Source organism: Sceloporus occidentalis, unplaced genomic scaffold, assembly GCF_023333645.1.
Source record: "Sceloporus occidentalis isolate IW3139 unplaced genomic scaffold, rSceOcc1.0.p SCAF_5, whole genome shotgun sequence".
Taxonomy (NCBI): Eukaryota; Metazoa; Chordata; class Lepidosauria; order Squamata; family Phrynosomatidae; genus Sceloporus; species Sceloporus occidentalis.
Window position 1 is genome coordinate 103,759,491 of NW_028316985.1, and position 6,434 is coordinate 103,765,924.

Sequence of the window (6,434 nt, forward strand, 5' to 3'; positions counted from 1 at the left end):
TATGCGCACAAGCACATATACATATACAACATAATAATTCAGCATGATCCATTATGTTGAATAGAACTGAGCAAATGTAAGCTTTAGATGTGATGACTGGTACCAGTTGAGACACTTTACTCAGTGAGTGACTAGCAGATGGATAGAGTCATTCACTTGAGTGTAAGCTCAAACACCAATGTTAACATTTGCTTGTTTGTTGTGGCAAAGTGTAGGAGTCAAGGACAGTATTGCGCAGGAGGATGGAAGCTTATTTTTCTGTGTGAACTAGAATTCACACACAGGCATGGACAGCTGTGGTTTTTGGTGTGTCCTACCTGCAGCACTACACAGATCACTAACGTTAAACATTTGGAAAGCCATGAAGCATACTTTAAAAGCATATGTCAATACTATGACCTAGTAGGGAAAGATGCAATCTACAAATCTATGCAGACAAGGTGAATGCTTAGAGTATTTGCTGGTTGCTACTCAGTTTCATAGGTTTTTTGGTATAAACCAGTATGAACCAGCTCCTAAACATATGTTATACTGAAGATCTGTGACTGCATACATTTCTCTTTCTTCCAAGCCACTGGGTCTGAGGGGGGGGGGGTTTGTTAATTTGATGTGAAGTAGTGCTAGATAGAAGAGTTATTTAATCAATCTTCCTGACTCTATCATTGCTCTAATTTAAACTGCATGCCCACACATGGCTATTAGCCCTACCGAGGAAGAAAAATCTGTATTGCTACCTCTGTGACCCTTAGAGATGTTTTGCAGCCAAGGAAATGTATCTTCAGATGTCTACTGTACTTCACAGCCTACCTACACATAGATGCTGAGTTGGGAGTTTAGTCAGTGCTGAGAATGTAGCTAGACAGAGTTTGATGCAAGGATCTTTGATACTCTTTCATTAGAACATAGGGAAAAACTTCTCCCAAGATTTGGTAACTCAAAATGTGCTTACAGAATCATAGAGCTGGAAGAGACCTCAAAGGCCACCAAGCCCAAACCTCTGCCATGCAGGAATACACAATTAAAGCACCCCCAACAGATAGCCACCTAGCCTCTGTTTAAAAAGGAAATAAATTTCCAGGCCTCTCCCCCCCTCCCCCCTTGTCCCATGATTCCCCATATTAATTCCGGATGCAGAAATAAAACCTACTTGACTTATTCTTTACCCACTGATGCGCCAGTAACAAATGGAATGGCATGGGGGCTGAGAAGAGGGGCCAGGATAGCACATGTTGAGCCCGTGTCCTAACCTGGGTTGGTCCCTGGGTTGGCACAGGGATGGGCAGGTATTGGGCTGCCATTGCACCATGGAACCACTACCATTGCACATTACTTACTTTCCTCTTGCATTGCCCCTGAGAAGATCTCCATCACTGCATCTGACATAGAAACAGGTTGCCTGGCTGCACCCACATAGCCAGGTGCCCCATTTCCATGTCAGATGGCAATAGGGGTCTTCTCAGTAGGGGCAATGATGGAGGAAGATAAGGGGTGTGTGGGGCTGCATGGTCCACAGAACTCGGTGACAAACCATGGGTCATTTTGACCTGCACTAAAGCTCACTTTGGGCTGGATCCACTGGAACTGCATCCACCGGAACTGCATTCAGAAAGCAAAAGGACGGTAAACTTAAGGTAGGGAAGGGAAAATCTACACTGTTCAAAATGCTGAACAATGCTTTGGCTTGTGTTCAAAGTGATGGATGCTATGGGATTTTGCTGTTGCTTAGCAATTGAATACGTGAGTGATTGACCCAAAAGTTCTGCTGTACAAACAGAGAAAATGAGCCTATATCTCACAGCTGCACCTGCTTCCAAACTCGATTTTGAGATATGAGTTGCTCCTACTGCTCTGTGCTTGCGTATGTGCCCAGCTGTTAACATGGCTACTGTTTAACAAATGTTTTGAAAATGCCACCATGTACCAAGATAAAAGGAAAAGTCCAGTGGAGAACTGTTGCCTTCAGTACATAACTGAAATAGAAAATGTCAAAATTTCTTATTCTACCTTTGGGATGAGGATTTAAAATCACAGCACCATTCAGGGTTAAGAAAACAAGGCACTTCACAAATGCCTAATTAATTTGTTGGGGGGGCATGTCCTCTCCATAGGATGTGGTGAAACCAGGACTGGCCTTTCCATAGGCGGAGTGAGATGACCACTTCAGAAAGCAAGTGCTGGGTTGTGGAAGGCAGCAGCAGCAGCCTCCTGTCTATTGTTCACGAATTCCCCAGCTGTGACCCAGAAGCATGTATGTCATGTAACCTGCCCTTGCCCCCTTAAACTAGTCTGATGCCTCCAGTGTTGAAGTACAAGCCAGTAGATAGTTAAGTCAGCTTCTGTACATTGTCTGGGAAGAGGATGATATTTTGCATTTTGCTTAGACAGGAAAATGCCTCCAGCCATCCCTGGATGAGGGGTACTGCTTTAGGTGGTTTTGAAAGGGGATTAGACTAAAAGGGGAATAGATTGGAGGACATGACTATTCAAAACTATGAATCATGATGTATGAATGGAACCTCCATGTTCAGTTTTTTCCTAAATGCCAGTTGCCACAAACAAGATACTGTGTAGTTTTTCTTATCATGGTATTGGAGGAAACTCTTGTAAAGTTAGAGCTAGATTCACAAAATAGCTGCTTCTTTGGGTGATGAAATATACTCTGAAAGGAAAGCAGGCCTGCAAAGCCAGCAATTTGAAGTAGCAGAAAGAAAAGAAATGCTATTGTGGCTAAAAGAGTTCCTTGTCAGCTCCCAAATGATTGTTGGCATTATAAAAAGGAGCATGTGAATAGACAAGTGAACACAGAAGAACAATTGTTATGCTATCTGTACATAGTGCCTTTATTGATGTATTGAATGGTTTAGCTGAGCATGTCATTTGCCCCAGGATAAATGGACCAGACACCATGTTATAGGTTAAAATATGGCCATAATTTTAATGCATTTACAGGCATCATATATCAATAACAAGTTGATCATAAGCCAATCACAGGTTATTAGAAATCAATCATAAACCACATAGTGATAACATTGTTTGCTGATAACAAAGTGTATAACCATTCAGGTTGAGTGGATATGGGGCTCAATGGTTCTATGCTAAGCAAATGGTCAGGCTTGGCTGGCAGCCACAGATCTGTGCATATTCTTTTCCCGCAGCCAATCTGTGCGGCTATCCCTAATGGCCAAGTGGTCACTGTCATCTGCCCAGACTATAAGTCACCCCATCAGTGCCCCACTCACCCCCAAAGTCTTATTCTTCCCTCAGTTTAGCTCATGCCTGATGTCCCCTCTTCCCTTCCATACCCACTAGTTGTGACAAGCAACATACATCTGACATAATGCAGAAGATAATCCTATGTATGAAATAGCAATATCTAAGTCAATATAGCAGCAAACTCATGACATACTGCAAAATACAATGCCCGATACAAAATAAAAGCCAAGGGCAAAGTGAATATAGCAATGACACAACTATGATGCGACTATGAGAGACAAAAATAAAAATAAAAAAAAATCCCCCAGGGAAGATGGAAAACCCATGCTCCAATAACGTGAGAAAATTCCTTCTCAGTCCCTAAAGATGACCAGCCAAAGCCTGGGGATACCCAATTATAACCATATGATAAAGGATGGGCTTTGTAGGTCTGGATGGCTTCCACATGGGCAGGTGTGTGTGTATGTGTGTGTGTGTGTGTATGTATGTATGCCTCCCAAATCATGCTCTAAATTTTGTGAGATTTCACATACTATGAGATTTCATGAGATCTGGCATGTGATTTTGTTCAAAGTCTCATAATGGCAGGGCCAAGAGGAGACTTTGAGGCTTCCAGAGAAGCCCTGGCACTGGCTCAGGAGATGTCCAGCACAACATCACCCCTTTGGATTAGTACTTTTTGGTATTAATCCCGAAATCCAGAGACACACACAACAACTCCAACAGTGATTACATCCTACTATTTTAGAAGCTTGCTTAGAATCTGTATTATTTACAAAAACAAAAACCTTTGTTACTTTCCTTGACAAAGGTTTTGCTTCAGATTTACTTGCCCATCCCCTTTTTCCTTGGCTTCCTGCTTGTAGTTGAGGAGAAAAATAAATACAAACCATACTCTCACAAAAGACCAGCTTTGATGACTTGCAGGGACAGAACATGCCTGGCCCAGGCCTAACCCTCTTGAAAGCAAACAAAGGTCTGTTTTGTGTAACTGGAATTCACTGTCCCTGTATTTTTAAGTCAGATAGCGCACAAGTGTACAAAAAAGAACTGGATATTTCTCATAATTTGTGAGTGTGAGCATGAATGAAATCAATCATTGCATATTATGGGTATTCTGTTTTGTCAAGCTGTTTCCCTACCGTATATTTTCTGCTATATTTCAAGGGGTCAATGGATCATTTATTAGTCTTCTTGTCTCTTTTTATGTTGTGTCTGCCTTCAAGTTGTTTCTGAGTTGTGACAACTCTAACATGGGGTCTTAGCAAGATTTATTCAGAGGCAGTTTGCCTTTACCTTCTTCTAAGGCTGAGAGAGTGCGACTTGCCCAAGGTCATCCAGTAGATTTCCATAGCTGAATTGAGATTTGAACCCGGGTCTCCAGAGTCATAGTCAAACAATTATGCCAGACTGGCTATTCTATTTCTATGGATATGGCTATATTCAGATCAGGCATCTAATAAAAACTTTGAAGCAGAAGGAAAATGAAAGCTTGGCAAAATAGGTCCATCGGACACAAAAAGATTTCCAAATTTCTGCAGAAAATGGACACACTGTTCCCTGCTTAATCAATTATTCTTTCCTCTGGATGTCAGCAACACATTCTGTATACTGAATTAATAAGTCATTTGTGACCCTGTCCTATCTAGCAAAGATTTTGCAGAGATTTCATTTGCAATGAAGGCAACACAGATGAACATCTTAATACAAGCTTTTGCTTTTAAACAGGACTTATTGAACTGATCAGTGATAAGTCAATCAATGACTATTTACCAATATAGCTAAACGGAGTATTCAGATTCGCAGGCAGTATATCCCTAGAAACAAGATGCTAGTGACAAATAGCAACAGGTGGTCATTTTCACCTTGGTTTGCTTGGAGATTATCTAAGGCCATCTGGCTGGGCTCTTTGAAGACAGAGAGGTGGATTAGATTAGAATAGAGGAAACTTCAGTCTATGGAACACATGCAACACACTATAGCTTCTGAACACCTGACTGGGGGAAAAATGGGTGAAGTGGCAAAATTACTCAACACATTTTTGGCCTTGGAAAAGATGGTAATGCTCAGTAAAGTGGAAGGAAGGAAGAAAAGAGAGACTGCACTACAGATGGATTGATTCAATTAAGAAAGTCACAATCCTGAGTTTGCAAAACTTGGGCAGGGAGACTGATGATTGGGAATTTTGGAGATCTGTCATTTGCTGTAAGCTCAAGCTGACCCGACAGCAAATGACAATAACAAATATGCAACTAAAAGAAAACTATAGGAATATATTACCATCTTTCTGTTGCACAGGTTACCTTCTTTGTTTTGTGGCCATTTATGGCAACACCATTTCCCACTAGGGGGCCTGCATGGGTTTTTGTGTTGTATTTATAATCTAGGATCAAACACAGTTTGTTAAGCCAAATTTGTACAATTAGTCAATTCAAAACATCTGGAATGGTGTGTTTCATGAGCTAATATTACTACTACACATCAAGTTTTACAGCTGGCAAGGAAGAGGAAGATACTAATAATGGGATAGAACTTAAGTCATAATCTTTGTACATTCGAAGAATGTGTACACTAAACCCATGATTACATGATCTAGCTTACAATCCTTTGTCTCCAGAGCCAGCTTGGCCAAGGAGAAGGACTGGCCTCTATCTACATAGATATCTCTCTGTAGCATCTTAACTGAAAACATATACATCAGCCCCTTGACAAAATGTAGACCTATAACTTCAAGACTGTCATTTTCCCCCATTTCCCTTGTTTGATTTTAATACTTTGTCTGATGAAGAATCCAATAGAGCTTCAATAGCTTGCATCATGCCCCCAAATGTCCCAGGAGTAGCGTGAGGATAATTTCCACAAGATTTGCTCCCCCTTTCTTGGCCCAGTTGAAAGAGGATGTGAATAGGAAGTCATTTCTCCTCTCTTCCTGTTGTTTAAAAAAGGCTTCTCCGCGGCCTAAAATGGGCTGGAAGATCCCAAAACATGATGGAAATGTTCCCCAGGGCATGTCTACACTGCCAAAAAGCTCACAGTGATCTTGCAGTTACAATTAGCTATGTTCTCAGCAATTTTGCAGGAAACTCACTGTGAATTCACAGAACAAAAAATCTCCTTTTAACCTGAAATTTCCTTAAAAATCTAGATAATCCTTCAGCGTGGAGCCAGAGGGGGAAAGAGGTTTTGGTGGGCAGGACTACTGGTTGGTTCTGGCAAGCCTG